Source organism: Pinus tabuliformis, chromosome 7 (assembly GCF_031772625.1).
Source record: "Pinus tabuliformis cultivar Carrire ecotype Pingquan chromosome 7, CPIR1, whole genome shotgun sequence".
Classification (NCBI taxonomy): domain Eukaryota; kingdom Viridiplantae; phylum Streptophyta; class Pinopsida; order Pinales; family Pinaceae; genus Pinus; species Pinus tabuliformis.
Window position 1 is genome coordinate 1,956,528,733 of NC_142293.1, and position 17,595 is coordinate 1,956,546,327.

Here is a 17,595-nt window from a genome sequence, read left to right on the forward strand (position 1 = left end):
GAAATCTTGCCAAGAAGTGATCTTCTTCTAATTCAAGTATCTATGTGAAGCGTTCTTCCATTATATCCTGATCTACCATCTCCGTGACTGCGACAATCCTCAAGTTGGGTATTATGTTCCATTGTCATCACCACTTCTTGTCCATAAACCAACCTAAATGGTGTGTCCAGTCAATTTCTTACAGGTAGTTCTATATACCAAAAGAACAACTGGTATGCACGCATCCCAATCGTTCCTATTTTCATTACATATCTTTGTCAAAGCATTCTCAAAGATCTTATTGAAAGCTTCAACTGTTCCATTTTCTTTATGATGGTATGGTGTGCTTTTCTGATGACACATCTGGAATTGTTCAAGTAAAGCAACAATCATTTCATTCGAGAAATGTGAACCCCTGTCTCTCATAAAAATCTTAGGACAACCAAACCTAGATAGAATGTACTCAAAGATAAACTTCACAGATGTAGTTGCACTGCAATCCTTCATGGGATGTGCCTCAGCCCACCTAGTCAAGTATTCGGGTGCTGTGATGATGTAACATGCTCTTGTCTTCTTTCCTCATGGTTGAATAAGTCCCACAAAATATATTTCCCATTTATCGAACTATAACAAGACCCGCAGATTCAAAAGCAATTCATCTCTTCGCGACAACTTCCCGGTCCTCTAACAGACATTGCATGCCCTACAATACACCTTGGAATCTTTGTGCATAGTTGGCCATCATAGCCCAGCTCATAGGATCTTCTACGTAGTCGCTCTTCTAGCATAATTTCATCCAGAAACTCCTCCATGCACTTCGGCGAGGATATTTTGTCTTTCATAACTAGCACAGACCTACAAAAAAATTCATCTGAGCCCATTTTATACAAGTTCCCTGCAATTACAGAGAAATCCGCAGCCCTGACATCCAATTCCTTCTTATGTTGTATCGTATATCCTTCAAGGGCTACACCTATAGATAGGAGTTGGATGATATCCGCAAAAGGTTCATTGAAAATGCACACAGCAAAGAGCTACGCATCAGGGAATCCTTCATCAAGACTGGCAGGTTCTTCACGTTTCTCAATCCACGAAAGGTCATCGGGTCCAATATTTAATCTTCCTGGCTTCACAATTACTTTGAAATTGTATTCTTGAAATGACAGTAACCAACTACAAAAATTCCCCCCAACACATGCTTGTTGACCAACTACTTCAAAGTTGAATGGTCTATATACATTTTGAAGTGCACACCCAACATATAGTGCCTAAATGTTGGGAGTGTATATACCATCGCCAACCCTTCATGCTTCATGGTTGAATAATTCTTCTCTACCTTAGATAAATTTCTTCTTGCAATTGCAATCGGATGGTCGATATCACCAACACCTAGTTGGGTTAACACTTCTCCTAATGCTATGCAAGACACATCAACATGGAGATGAGATTCTTTGTTCCAATCGAGGAATATTAGAATAGGTGTTGTAACCATATTTTCCTTCAAAATGTTTAAGCTTTTCTCACAATTTTCATCCCAAAAAAATGTCGTATCTTTCTTCAATAATTCCTCCATGGGTGTAGTGATCTGGCATATGCCTTAATGACTTTCTATAGTAACCTGTATGGCCCAAAGTTCCACGCAACTATTTTACATTCCTCGGAGGCTCTAAATTGATAATAATTGTAATTTTAGTAGGTTCCACCATCAAACCATGCTTACAAACAATGTGGCCCAAAAGTATCCCATATGGTATGCAAAATATACACTTCTTTAGATTTATGGAGATGTGATACTTCTTACAAGTATCCAGAATTAGGCGAAGACTTGAAACATGTTTTTTAACTAACCTAAACACAGTCTAATCATCAAAGTATAACTCCAAAAACTTATGAATAAATTCCTTAAAGGATGTGACTACCACCCTACAAAAGATTGCAGGGGCATTCTTCAGTCCAAAGGGCATAATTGTATACTAGGAAGAGACTCATTCTATGGAAAGGGTAGCCTTACTTCAATCTTTAGGGCATAATTGATATTTATCTGGTGATATCCTAAGAATCCATCTATAAAAGAGTATGCTTCTTGACCACCAACGTTTTCCAAGACTTCATCTGTGAAAGGCGTAGGGAATGGATCATGTACACAAGCATTGTTCAACTTCCTTAGATTTATGCAAATTTGGATTTCATCCTTTGTCTTATTCTCCTGAACCACCATAGGATTAAGTGAGTCTGATTCTTCTACAGGTTCAACAAATCCTTCTGTAAGCATTTTATCTATCTTTTCGTGCACCTTTTCTTTGTATTTAGGATTCAATTGGTATGGGTGTTTCTTTACCAACTTTGCATCTTGCTTCAGATTGATCTTCATAACACCCAGATCACCTACTATCCCCTTTAGATTAGAGAAATTTGTTGTAAACAAGTCCTGATATTCCTGTAACAACTCTACGACCTTATCAATTTTGTCCTCCTCCCAGTAATCACCTATATTCATGAACTTTGGTTGCGCTCCCGACCCAATGTTCACTTGCTTGGTCTTGAATGGTTTTGAAATGTAAGGAACCTCTACCTTAGGCCCAGTGACCTTGCATTGTCCTTCTGTCTCAGAGATACTGACATTCCTCCGGTCTTCCTTGCCTTTTTCTGTGATAACATTATAGCACTCCAGACCATGGCACAAGTGTGTACTCTTGTCTGGTTGTACCCACGTGATAGGTTCTACAGGTATTATGAATATCACAACTTTGATATCTTGTAAAGCTTCATCAATACACTCCAAATTGTCATCAAAACTCAATGTTAACATAAATATTTCCTTTAGAATGTCCCACTCTATGGTTCCATGTAGTAGTTCTGTTTCTAAATACCAATTCATCATAATGGTATCCAAGGTATGGCAGAATATGTGTACCCATTCATGTTGTGGTTCCTCTCCGCATGCTTTCGTCCAACAAGCCAGATGCTCGTGCAGATCATCCTTCCTTGTATAGTTTTCATTAAGGTAGGTATTTGTGTAGCCAAATCACAACTTCATCATCCTTCGGTACTCCTTCTAGTCTGCAAAGCTATTCTTATGTTTGCCCCACCATCTCGCATGCATAATTCTCAACGCGATCTCCAATGCCTAGAACTGATGCTCCTTTGGTACATCCCTTTCAAATTTATCAAGAAACAAATTTACATCTTCTAAGCCATCATAATATGGTAAATTACGTACCTCAGTGGATATACACCAGATTGATTTAGTAATTTTGTTGCATCACAACATTGATACTTCATGCAAACTATTCTACCAATGCTCAAGCTCCTCATATGAATCCGAGTTGCAAGAGTTGTCCTTTTCCCAAGAAATTCTTCTATCCACTATAGGATTGATCCAATCCTTGTTATGTGTAGTAATCTTATAGATATTTTCAATGTCATCCTCCTCATAGTAATCTCAGACTGGCTCATTATACCATGCACCCTCTGCTGGATCCAATGGAACGATGACTCTTAGTTCCTTCCTTTCGAATGTCATGCTGCACTTATTCAAGTTGATGACCACATTCATATCAAACACCCAATTGATTCCAAGAAGCACTAGGTAGGGATTACTATCATCCACTATTTCAATTACCTCAAAATCAGTGATAGCATACACCCCTTCAATGTATGCAATTACTCCATGTAAGAATCCCATAGGAATAATTTTCTATTGGTTTTGTATTTGCAATGGAATTGGGGACCAATGTAGTGCCAACTTTCCGATTCTTTCCCAAGTCTATTTAGGCAAAACATTCGCATCAAATCCCAAATGTAGAATCACCTAGTCCATTTCAAATTCTCTATTTTGTGTCGTTAGTCTCATCTCCCAATCAGTCCTTTTCTTACTTTTGTCTACTGCACTGTTTAGGAAATGAATTACCCTTGCTAGCGTAGTTATCTATTAACTCTTGCAGTTCCTCCACTACTTTTTGGTCCCTTAGGATATCCATGCAAGTTTGCAAGAAGGATGTCATATTGAAGGATATGTTTCCTATGCAATAATGGCTTCTTCAAGCTTCTCTATTTGTGCACTCTAATTCATTGACATGGAAGCTCTCGAACCCACAAAGCTCCTCTTTTCCTCCATGAATTTTTCTTTTTCCTTATGCAAATCAAATTTAGTATCTTTTCCTATAGCCCTGTGCACCCAAGGATTCTCTTCTAGTTTTTTTTCCTGTGCCTTTATCTTCCCAATAGCTATACTACTCCGCGTAACTATATTAACACTAGGGTCATCCTCGCATGGTTCTGACCTCATCATCGGGATGTTCTGAGTGGGTTGTTGGTTCTTCTTCTCTTGCATCTTCTCAATGACTATAGAGCAATCCTCTATTATGTGATCAAACTGTCAGCAATATTGGCAAGAGGGGTGTGTTAGGTTCCGATAATCTCACATAAAGTGGCCTAGTTCCCTACAATTGTAACAAATAATTTGTCTGTGACCTCTTCCAGCTCCTCCCCCTTGTCCTATTCCTCTTCCTTGGAATCCTCTATGTGCTACAAGTGTACTTGATCCTTCTGAGGACGTGTCTCAACCTATACTATATATTTCATAGTTCTCTCCATCATTAACTCGTAACTTCGACAATTACGCTCATCATAGTCTATAGATTTACAGAAATTGCAAAATATTTTTTGGGGAGTTTGTACGCACTTCTGCAACAAATGGCAGTTGTCTTTTGAGTGTTTTCGTATTATTTGGCAGATAGCACACCATGGCACTACATGGTTACTCAATCCAATAACATTTTCTAGATTTAGGGGGATAACAACTTCCCCAATTAGATAGTTATGATATACCCAACAATGTTCCTTGTCATGACAATTTCATTTGCACTTTAAGCACCATACTTTAGAACGAGTCTCATTTTCTACCTCTCTACCCTTTTTGAGATCTTGTAACTCCATAGGCAGACTAGCCAACTGCGATTGAATCTGCTACACTCCCAGATTTGTATCTTAAATTGGCAAAGCCTCCAATTTCAAAGAAATTTATAGCGCTCCAACGCATGATCCAAGCTTCTTCTATGACAATGGTAATCTAAAATAAGGTAATAGTGCAGCAATATACCAATCCTTATGTTGCTTGTCTAAGATCTGTATATTAGCCTATTGTGGCAGACATTTCAACCTTTGATCAAAATTCCATGCAGATCCATTCACCTTCTGCTTATTTTCTTTGACCTTAGTCACATATTGGGCTTGAGACTTAGGCCTTTTGAATTCATTATTTAGCGCATCTTTTATGTCTTTCAATGATGCAACTAGATGAGTCACATTGTACTTAATATACCAACTCAATGCCCTATCTTGCAATGTTGTTACTAGCCATACCTTCTTTAGATCGTCATCCATTATCTGCTATCAGTTCCATAAAGCATTTACTACAAACCAAAATTGATCAAGGCCTTCTATCCCTAGACCCATGAATATGGGCATCTTCATAGTGTTATCCATACTGAATAGTGGAGGTGGAGGTGGAGGTGGAGGTGTAGGTGTGTGAGGTGGAGGTGATGGCGTAGGTGGAGTGGATGGATGTGGTATTCCCACAGTTCTCGAATCTACTGGCTGTAGCGCACCTCTGGGCATCTTTGGACTATTAATTTCTTCTTTGTTATCAGATGCTCCCAAGAGAGGACTGTAATCAGCAATTGAATCTAGATATTTTTTGAACTGTTTCCCACTTTGTGTAGCTCCCGTCGAGTCTCGTCTAAACATCAATTTAGTGCCATAACCAATTTTTTTCACAATAACATTTTAATCTAAGTTTTCAGAGACTTCAAATACTTACCTCTTGGTCCCTTGAAAAATCGACGTTCAGCTTCACTATAACTGGAAGACGTATCAATCACAAACTCAGTAATGAATATGCCTAAAATACTATTGATCCAATAATTGACAACCTTCATAACCTTGTTTTCTTATCCTTCCAGGCGCTTCACTGACTTTGGATTCCACACAATAGGGTTATCCAATTTCCAAGTAGGTTGATCTTCCACCAATTTAGCCAACCATTCATATAATTCACATAGAAAAGAGAAAAAGAAGACTTCTCATACATTTGTATATAGATATCTTTGCAACCACTTTTCTTTTGATAGGGGAAGATTCTTGCTTTCTTGAGCTACAAACACATGCAATTTCCAATCTATCCAATTTTCAATTTCCTTCTTAGTCGGTATCCACTTATGCCACATCACACATTCCTTAGATAGATCCTAGTCCCAACAATACAACCATTTTTTGGCTTGAGGGTGCTTGGACTGAGGTTCAGAGTTAGCTATGCTAACCAACAAATCCGTATACTACCAACCCTTTCAGCAACAACCCTCGTAGCATGGGCCGCAGTCTCACCCGAGGAAGTATTGGGGGTTTCTAGAACTAGGGTTTCTGCATCCAGAGGACTATGTGATGTATTTCTACAAACTTGGGTCTTTGTCTTGACCTTCACGAACCCTAACTCTTAAAACCAAAAATTTACAATAATTAATAGTTAGCATATTTGTTTCCTTCATCAATTGCGTTAAAGATGCATAACATCATATAAATAAATAGATCTATGTCTTCACAAATATATTAAGCACTTTTCCTGATTAAATGCATTCAACAGATCATAAATACAATAAATTCAGAGATAAAAAGTAATACGTATATGCATAGATAGTTCTTCAAAATAAGTCTTTATTATGCTTTAGTTCTTCACTTACAACTTCTTCCAAACTTGCACACACATCTTTAGGGGCCCGCGCACTCAGCTATTGACTTACCAAGGTCTCTTTTCACACAGTTGTAGGTGCCTTCCCCTTTTCCCAAGTACATAATAGATAAAATCAGACCCAATTCATGCACTATTCTTACTTCTTTTGCCTATCTTATGACTCTTCTATGACTTCCTTTTATATTCTTCATTACAATACCATGGTCCGCGAACCGTGGACGAGTCTCAAAACAACTTGAATCTAACAAACTAGGTGGCTTTGACCTTCCTGAATCCCCTTTGATGCCTATTGACTTATGTTGCTCTTGCTTCGCTCCTCAAAATGCAGAGACTTTACAATATTTATCTAAACCTTTATGAAAGTGGACGCAGGGGACCACGTCCCAACAATTTGCTTTGTAAAAATATTTTTAGCCTCCCCGATGATTTAGCAAAGGATGCCTCAATTCCTGATATTCTAACTCAGTCGGCATTCACTAATCCATGAATTCCCATTGCTATCACATATGAACTCGTCGATCGTCGATTTGTGATATGGCTTGGACCCCGAACTGCCGATCACTGATATGGCATAATGTTGGGGTTGTGATCACTGATGTGCTACTCATTAGGATCCTATGATTACCGATTGTGATATGCTTAGATCTCTGATCTCCAATCTGCCAATACACCATTATGTGCCAAGCTTCAATTGTGATCAACGATATGTTTGTTGTCGTCGATGTGCGATATTTTATTTGGTTGGGCCTCCAATATCTGATCTCTAATATGCTTAATTCCCCTACTTGAGGCTTCAAACCCATGAACTTCAACATGTCATAACTTATGAACGATGATGTAGGTTTTAACCCCATACAGAAATTACCTGCATACAAATTCTAAAACACAGAAAATAAACAATGCGAGAGCATAACACATAAAGCACATATACACAGAGATTTTCCCCTAGATCCCAAAACTGGGACTACCAGCTTGATTCTTCATTATGTTCCTTTCAATGTTACAATACATATTTATACATGCCAAAGCATCCAATACCATGGACCGAAAAACTATCGTGTCAAATACCACGGACCGAAAACCATCACATCCAAAAACATGTGCGAAAATCATGCACAAAACCATAGGTGGGTCTGCCCATCCTAGCATAGGGTCCAAAACCAAAATTTTCTAGGGAGCTGCATCGAACCCCATACAGTGGGGTTACGAGTATGCCTCAAACCCCCTGTGACCCCCCCTCCTCACTACATAATCGGTGCAACGAAGCCCCCCCTCTAACCCCCCGGTTAACTATGTGGGCTAGTTGTGGAAAGAATATGACATAACCCAACATTCTCCCACTTGTTGTTTTCTTTCCACAGGGGTCCAAAAGAGAGCTTAGTAATTTTTCGAGCCCTGAAATGCCCATTGTTTCTCTACACCAAGAGAACTTCTCAGAGCTCATAGATTTTTTCAATCCATCTGCAGTATTCTTCAAAGTGTCCACCTTTACCATCAACACCCCTTTGTCTTCTATCATATCCCTCACAAAGTGATACTAAACATCAGTTGTTCTTTGTCTTTGAATGATATGCAGAGTTCTTTGCCAAGAAAATTGCACTTTGGCTATCACAGTCTATCCTTATAGCTCCCTATACTAACCGCATACTTGAACACAATCTCTGCAACCAAACTGCTTCCTTTCTTGCATGAGCGGTTGTCATGTATTCTGCCCCTATAGTTGATAGTGCTATAACAGATTGTTTCTTACTCATCCAACTGACTGCACCTCCAAATAGGTTAAACACATACCCACTTGTAGATCTTCTCTAATCGAGATCTCTAGCCTATTCTGCATCAACAAAGCCACAAATATCCAACATTCTGTCCAACCTGATCTTCCTTGGTAGCACAAACCATAATCACTAGTGCCATGCAAATACCTAAAAACCCGCTTCACTGCTGTCTAGTCCTCCTTCCCTGGTTTTGACATAAACCTGCTCAATACTCCCACTGAATGTGCAATGTCTGGTCTAGTATAGACCATTGCATACATCAGACTACCAACTACACTTGCATATGGAACACGGTACATGTCCTCTTCCTCTTCTTGTGTCTTGGGACACTGTTCAGTAGATAACCTCACACCTACAGGAATAGGAACCTTCATCGGTTTACTATCTTGCATATTAAACCTCTACAGTATTGTCTGAACATACTTCCTCTAGTTTAACTAGAGCTTCCTCTTTGCTCAATCTCTTTTAATTTCCATGCCCAAAATATAGTTTGCAGCACCAAGATCTTTCATGTCGAATTTGGTGGACAACTGGGTCTTCAAATCCTGGATAATTTCTTTGTCATTTCCAACCAGTAACATATCATCCACATACAAGACCAGATAAATAACACGGTCACCAATTAATTTAAAATACACACAGTGATCGTATTTGCTTCTAGTGAAGCCAAGTCCCCATATAAATGTATTAAATTTTTGATACCACATCCTTGGTGATTGTTTTAACCCATACAAAGACTTCTTTATCTTGCATACCAATTCTTTCTTACCCTTCGCTACAAAGCCTTTAGGTTGCTTCATGTATATTTCCTCTTGCAAATCCCCGTGAAGAAATTTTGTCTTCACATACATCTGTTCTACCTCAAAATCAAAAGCAAAAGCAACAGATAAAAATAATCTAATAGAAGTTACCTGGGCAACAGGAGAAAAAATATCACCAAAATCAATTCCAGACACCTGCGAATAACCTTTTGCTACCAACCGAGCTTTGTATTTCTCCACCCTTCCTTCTACATTTGTCTTCTTCTTGAACACCCATTTGCTACCAATGGGTTTCCTTCCAGCCGACAACTCCACTAGATCCCAAGCGTCATTTTTGTGCAAAGATGCCATTCATCAACCATGGCCTCTTTCCAGGGTTTTCCATCCTCTGAATCTACTGCTTCCTTCACAGTTCTGGTATCATTGTTAGTAATAGATAAAGAAAAATTTGAACAGAAAGTAGATGGACTATACCTTTCTAGTTTCCTTCTTTCTCGACTGATCTTCTCACACTCGGAGTTTGAGGCTCTTCATCTTTTGATTCCTCCTTTAGCTCAAACTCTATCTTCTCAAGTTCCTTTGCTTGGAATTCATGTTTAATAACATCTTTTACCTCTCTGAACACAACATCTCAGCTGTACACAACCTTCCATGTGACTGGGTTCCAAAGCTTATAACCCTTTAAACCATCCTTATACCCAATAAAGATGAACTTTTTAGATTTACTATCCAACTTGGTTCATTCTCCTTTCGATCATGTACATATGCATCACATATAAATACCCTCAAATGTGAAAGAGAGGGTTTCTTACCAGTCCATACGTCTTGTGGAGTCTTATCCTCCAATGCTGATGAAGGTGACCTGTTGACCAGGTAACATGTAGTATCCACCGCCTTTGCCTAGAATTTATATCCTAACCTGGCACCACTGAGCATGCTTCTTGCCCTTTCCATCAATGTCTTATTCATTCTTTCTGCAACTCCATTTTTCCGAGGTGTATATGGAGTAGTCTTCTGTCGTGCTATACCACACTTCTTACAGAATTCTTCAAATTCCTTGCTGCAAAACTCTCCACCATTATCTGTCCTCGGCAACTTTATCTTCCTCTGTGTCTGATTTTCCGCAAGAGCCTTAAATTCTTTAAACCTGTCAAAGGCTTCACATTTATTCTTAAGGAAATATATCCATGTAGTCCTTGAGAAGTCATCTATAAATGATACATAGTACATAGAATTACCCAGTGATGGAACCTTCACAGGTCCAAACCATCACTGTGCACAAGTTCTAATATCTGTTTTTCCCTCTTACTACCAGAGGGGAAACTCACCTGATTCTACTTCCCATATACACAATTTTCACAGAAATAAAAATCCAGAGAGCTATTACTCATACCTTCTACCATACCTTTACCATGAAGTATTCAAAGGCCCTTTTCTCCAATATGTCCAAGCCTTTGATGCCAAAACATGGTCTTCTCTCTAGAGACCACTAGATTTTTTGCTCCACTTTCAGGAACCACAAAACTGTTGCACCCATCAATAACAGTGCTACCTTGCAGCTTGTATAGAGTTCCAATCCAAACTCCCCGCATCAATACCAGTGCTCCCAGAACCATCTTGCAAGTATCCTTCTCGAACACTGTTTTTACACCTACATCATCCAGCTTGCTAACAGAAATCAAATTTCTGGCTAATGCAAGAATATGCAGAACACCTAGAAGTGTTATAACCCTTCCACCTTGCAGCTTCAACTTTACTTTTCCACGACCAATGATTCTAGCCTTCCTGTCATCCCCCAAGAAGACATCACCACCATCAAATTTCTCATACTTGCAGAACCACTCTCTATGGTGAGTGAAGTGAAAGGATGCACCTAAGTCAATCAACGATGCCTCATGATCTACATGTGTACTTGAAGAAGCCAAGTACACATCCCCACCTTCATCTGAGGTGGTTCTCACCTCTGCAAAAGAAGCATCATCAGATCCATTTCCTTTATCAGGAGCTTTAGATTTACACTCCTGTTGTGGGGAAAAATGCCTATGCAGGACGATCCTATCCACCTAAGGTGTGACAGTGCCTTAGCAACAAACAGAGACAGCTATTCTGGTTTCTTCCTTTATGAAATGTGAAAGAAGAGAGATCAATAGACTTACCCGTGTCTTCCGTTTGTCCCTCGATCCAGATCCTCTTCTCTTTGGGTGTTCACAGCTACTTGCCTCCTCGCTCGCCCAGCTTCAACAAATTCCTGCGAGATCACAAGAGAACAGCTACTTGCGACAAGAGAACAGCTACTTGCGACAAGAGAAGAACACAACACAAAGACAGATATTCATGTTCATAAATGATTCAGGATTAGAAATAAATCAAATACACTAATGTAATCATACATCAAAGATACATCAGTATATAGGAGAGAACCAAGATAGCTTTATTGATAAATAACAAGGTTCAGGAAGAGATACAACCCAGAGGGCTCCAATCCAGCATCTCCTTCCCAGCAGAATGGAATTCCTATCTTCACCTCCCTTCAAAGCATTAAGCACCCAATGATTCCAGTCTCAAACCAACAGCAATTCTTTGCAATAACAAAATTCCAGCCCCTGGATCTCATGGAGGAGAGATCCATATATAGATGTTTGGAGAGAGGATGAGTCAGCTTGAGATCTGACTAGTGTCCTCTCCCTCTGTTAGTCCTTGAGTCCACTTGGAGATTTGGAACCTCTTACTCATCACTAGTCGAATTCCCTGAGGCAAGTGTCATTTTGGAAGCTTCCCTGGTTTTGACACCTTGAGGAATGAGCCTGCCACATGCCCAATCTCGCTCAGCGCAGGTAGCCAGTGTTGGAGTTGGTATTCAGCGCAGGTAGCCAGTGTAGCCATTGACATTCAGCGCAGATGGTCAGTGGAGCAGTTGGCATGATCCTGAATTGACTTGTTTTTGAGCAGTTTCAGGTGGAGAACTTCTGTGAATTGCTGTGGTTTGTTAGCCTTGTTCCTCTAGGGGTAGGAACAACATGTTTAGGGAATTTGGATCCCTAAGATTATGGACATTTCATGCTCAATGCTGTAAGGCACAAAAATGTCTATAACAGTTGCCCCCTAAATTATGAGGCTGTTTGTCGGGTGAAATGCTTTATCCAGGAGGGTCCGAAGTTCATACAATTGCTGGGAGGAGACCTGTAATAAGATACAATACAATACATTATTTTTCATACTGCTTTCATGATCTAGTTGAGGCGGGCATTCCCATGCTCAGCTTTATAAATTCATTTTCTGTACATAGAACAGACAATCGTCTGATGGTAGACTGATAATTTTGATGAAATTATCATCCTTTGAGTAGGATGATCGTCTGCTGCAATGATGTACATGTGAAATGTCTTTATCTTTCCCGAATATATGTCGCAGCCCGGATGGATGAAACTAGATCCGGGGTCTTCAAACTCATTCGATCTTCACTCTAAGTACAAGTCGATCCATGTGAGAATTGTTCTGAAGTCGAACATGGAAAGACATCGCTTGATTACCGGTCAATGATGTAAACCGTTAACAAGCGCGAGAGGAATCACCGATAATGATAATGACCCTCAAGGTACTGCAGTACAATTCACGTGGTGTGAATAAAGGACTTGGCGTCGAACACTACGCAAAATCTTGTGGTCGAAGGTCATTGATGTATACCTGTCGCCGGAAGTGAGAAACTTGCCATTGAGGCATGCAAGCTTCAAAGTACTGAAGGGGTTGTTCCTAGATCAATTTCTTGGATAATGAGCTGATGTCGACAAGAAGCGATCTGTCAAAGGAGGGTCTTAATGAATCCCACATCAGTGACACAGAACGGAGCTAATGATTTTGATGGAGGTGAAAACGATCTGTGACATATGATTCAGGGTGGCGGTCATGAATGGATGAAGGATAATGTATGGCAGTGGATGGGACCCGGTTGACTCTTTCTGAACGACTTCTCTTGAACATATGGCGACACTGATGCGATGGATCAATAGCATTACCCCAATTATGGATGGTATGGCGAGACCATGGTGATGTGACCGGTGAATGAAACAACCCAACCCGATTGTGGTACGGATGAAAAGTGTCATGTTCAAGAGCGACCTGCTACCATCAAAGTTTTCTTTAGTTTCTCCCAATTTTTCCCTAGTCATTGCTGACCAGTACCTCTTTATTTTTGTCAATCTTGAGGAGGATAACATATGCTTGTTCTATAACCTGCCCTTCGGGCAAGCCCATCGCTATGTTTTAACGAGCCTAGCGATAGTGAAACTCGTTTTCGTCTAAAGACAAGTTTGTCGCTATTTAATGATTTTAACGAGTCTAACGACAAAGACGACTCGGTCCCTTTTCATTTTTAGAGAGTCTGAAAAGGTACGTAAAGTTAACTCCAAAATTCCTTTTTCGTCATCTAATCCCTTAAGTCCGAAAAAGTATAAAACAATACAGAAGGGATGAGTTTTCGATAGTTTTAATGAGCCGAACAAAACAAGCGCTCGATCTTTTTGTGCAATAATCCCTCAGGTCCAAAAAGATTAAAATCTAGAGGAGGGATAGCACTTCCGGTCGCTTTAACGAGCTGGAAGGCCAAAACTCGGCAATCTTTTCATATTTTACGAGTCAGTTGAAAAGAGCTTAAAGAAGACTCATCTTTTGAGGAATGAGTGATAAACAGGGTTAGCAGCTGATTCCAGGTACAGGTTGGAATTTTCCAATCACGGCAGTGTCACAAGGATGGCTAGGTGAAATCACTCTTTGCAGCTGTTCCTCAAAATGGGTAAACAATCATATGGAGGTGAACGATCGGCCAAATGAAAAGTGGAGGTGACGGTGCAAACACGACCAAGGCTTTAATGGCTGATAGAGTTACATTCACAATGGTTATTTACCGGGATAGGTTCATTTTTTAACGAGCTTGAACGCAGAAAAACACTGCTCAAACTTATGTTTATTTTTTAACGAGCATGAACTATGCGCTAAAACTGCTCGGATCTTGCGTTTATTTTTTAACGAGCATGAACTTTGTGCTAAAACTGCTCGATGATAAGTTTGCATGCCCCCAGCATAATAAAGCAAATTGAGGTGCAAGCCCCCCAAGCTTCATTGCATTCAACTCGGTGGTTGGAATGAAGGTTTACCTTTGAGACTCGGAAAGGGGATTTGTTTCATTTTTTAATGAGGTTGACACAGTAAAAGAACTATCCTCATGACTCCTTGTTTCATTTTTTAACGAGGTTGACACGAGATAAGAATTGTCCTCGGAGCCCATTGTATTTACAGTATTTCTATTAGGGCGATGATCCATGCTGACAAAATGTTTAGGAATCTTCCGAATCCATTAGATATAGAAGATTTCATATTGTAGGTTTCCACTGTGGCTACTTCCGCCAGATTACTCGCAGGCGGCAGGGCAAAAGTACCCATTAAGGCAGGGTCTTTTAGGAGACCTACTCCAATGTTTTGAAGCGAATGATTGCTTCCATGGATCGTTGGAGTGCTTCCCGTAACTTGTGAACTGTCGGGGAGGAAAGTTTGTTGGTCGACGACTGTAATTCCTCCTTGAAAGGGAAATGAAATCTTCCTGAAGTAGGTCGACACAACTGCGGCCATGGCATATATCCAGGGCCTTCCCAGTAGGATGTTGTAATCGAGGTTTCCATCGATTACTTCAACATCAACTTCTACTGTTTTGCCCCCCAGTTCAACTTGCAAGTTACTTAAAATCCCGTATGGAGTGTATGATCGTCCATCAAATGATTTTAACGTCGTTGACGATTTCGACAAGGGTGGTGAGCCTAAATTTTTCCAGCAACTCATCGACATAAGACATGTAGATGCCCCCTCATCAATAATTGTTCGATGAACAGTTTTGTTTAGGGCTTTCACTTGAATAAGGAAAGCTAGTTGAGCTGGTAACTGAGGGTCATATTCTTTATGATCAAAGGCCACAAGATTGGAATCCATTGGGCCAATCCCACCTATTGCTGATAATAAAGCTTGCTCTTGGGAGGGGCAATTTTGCGGTACCTCAAGTGTCGACATAGCGGATGGCGATTGGGCCAGGTCCTCTACTATATTATAATTTTGTGCTGCTTTGGCACGAGGATTAAATGTCGATTTGTGTACTACTCCCTCTGGTGACTTTATCATTGGTTCAGGAATGATGGGTGGCACAACTTTGGTTAAAGTTGTCGTCGAACTACTAGGTTGTTCATTAGCCTTGTTATTCGACAGCCGTGGATTCCCGTAATCTTTATTCCTTGTCAAAGCATCATTTTGCTGCCTTGAGACAGAAAACATAATCACTTGGGATCGGGAAGCATTTTGATTAGCAACCAGTTTGGTTCTCGGGCTTGGAAACGAATCAGTCAATACCGCTGGGGTTTTTCAACTCTTAAAGAGTTTCTTAACTTCAGCTATATGTGGACAATCTCTCGTCCAATGATCCTCATCGCATATATGACACCCCGCAAGGGGTTTCCTTTTTCTCCCTTTCTTTTTCTTCTTGCCCCCTGGTTGCTTCAGTTGTTTGCCTTTGTCGGTCGACATGACATTTACTTCCGAGGCAAGAAGTTCCTCATTTGCATTTTGACTAGAAATCTTACAGGCCTTTTTAGATGTAGCCTTTGTCGATTTCGTATCTGTTTTTCCAATCAAGCCATTGCCGGCGTGAGATTCATTGTTTGATTTAGGAGGAGGAGGAATTGAGAATTCCGGTCTAGGGGCATCAAGTATTTTGTCGTAGAGCGTGCCAGACTGAGTATAGACCAAGTCCAGATATTGCGCACGAGCGATGACTTGCTCTTCTGTTACGACTCCCCCTTTTGCCACATCTTCCGTGATTGTAGGAAGTAAGGATTTGATAAACCATTCAGCTAATAACTGATTGGGAACGTACGTTTTCACCATCCTACGACGACGTCGCCACTCATGTATATGATCAGATATGTGAGTGGCCGTTGTCTGTTTGAAGTTGGTTAGGAGTTCCGTTCCCATTTCATACCTTATCGGTAATTGAAAATGGGTTAAGAAAGTCGTGGCTAAGGTACTGAAGTTGTCGAACGAAGCTCTAGGCAACTCAATATACCATTTTGCCGCTAGACCCGTTAATGTCCTCTGAAAAAGGCGAAGCCTTATCGAATCATCGTTTAGGGTGTTTGATGAACACCATAGATGAAATGTCATCACGTGATTTGATGGATCTTCACCTGGATTTCCATTAAATTTAGGAATATCTGATGGAAGTTTATGTGGAATCGCTGGCCACCAAGGGGCATAAGCAATTGGATCATTCGTCAGCCAGTTTAGATCTGGTAATTCTAGAGTTGCTACAAAGGGCAACTGTTGATTCAGGTTAGGCGAAGCATAACCAGGATACGATGGAATTGCCTGAGCAGTGGGTCTTTGCATACCAGCATAATGTTGGCAACTTTGACAAGGTTGATGGGCATAACCACTATAATATGGTTGCCCATTACTTACAAAGACTTGTTGCTCAGGTCCTTGATATGATTGCTGGAATGGCGGTTGTTCTGATTGAACCAGCCCTGGTTGTTGGACCATTTGCTGTTGTCCAATACTGGATGATTGACCAAGATGAGGAGTCATAGTACTTGTTTGAGCCTGAGTCGCTCCAGATAAGGAGGCACTAACCTGAGGTTGTGATTGAGTCGTTGAGACAAGAGGCTATTGTATTGCAACCTGAGGCTGTTGGGGTTGACATACAACAGGTAGCGCTTGTACTTGTGACGTAGTCACCATAGCAGGTATAGTGGGAATATTCGACACAGGGTGGACTGGTTGCATTGAATATACAACCCTTGGTTGCTGAGGCAGTATTGGTACCCAACCGCTGGATGTAATTCCAGTTTGACCTGAACTTTGTTGTAAACTCCCATATGGTTGTTCTCCGGGAGGGAACAATGAAAAGGCATACTACCCTCCATATGGCGGAAATCCAGTACTTAAAGGGTAGATTGGCCTTTGAAGACACATTGGATCAATTTGTTGAGTTTCAACGTAAGAAATACCAGATGATAATCCGGATGAAGAAATAGGAACTAACCATGTTGTCGAAGCAGTCCCTGATGGGACTCCGGCTTGTTGTTGATAACTTGTCGGGACAGATGGTATACCATTGAACATCGTTGGAGTAGCAGCAGGAGGTTCTGCTACTACTGTGTCGGATGACACAGTCCTAGATGTCGACGGTTGTTCAGACATATTTAGTCTATCTAAAAGATTTTCTAGCGATTCTACAAGAACTTGCGATGAAAAGAGACTAACTTCGAAGACAAACGAGGGAATGGTGATGATTATT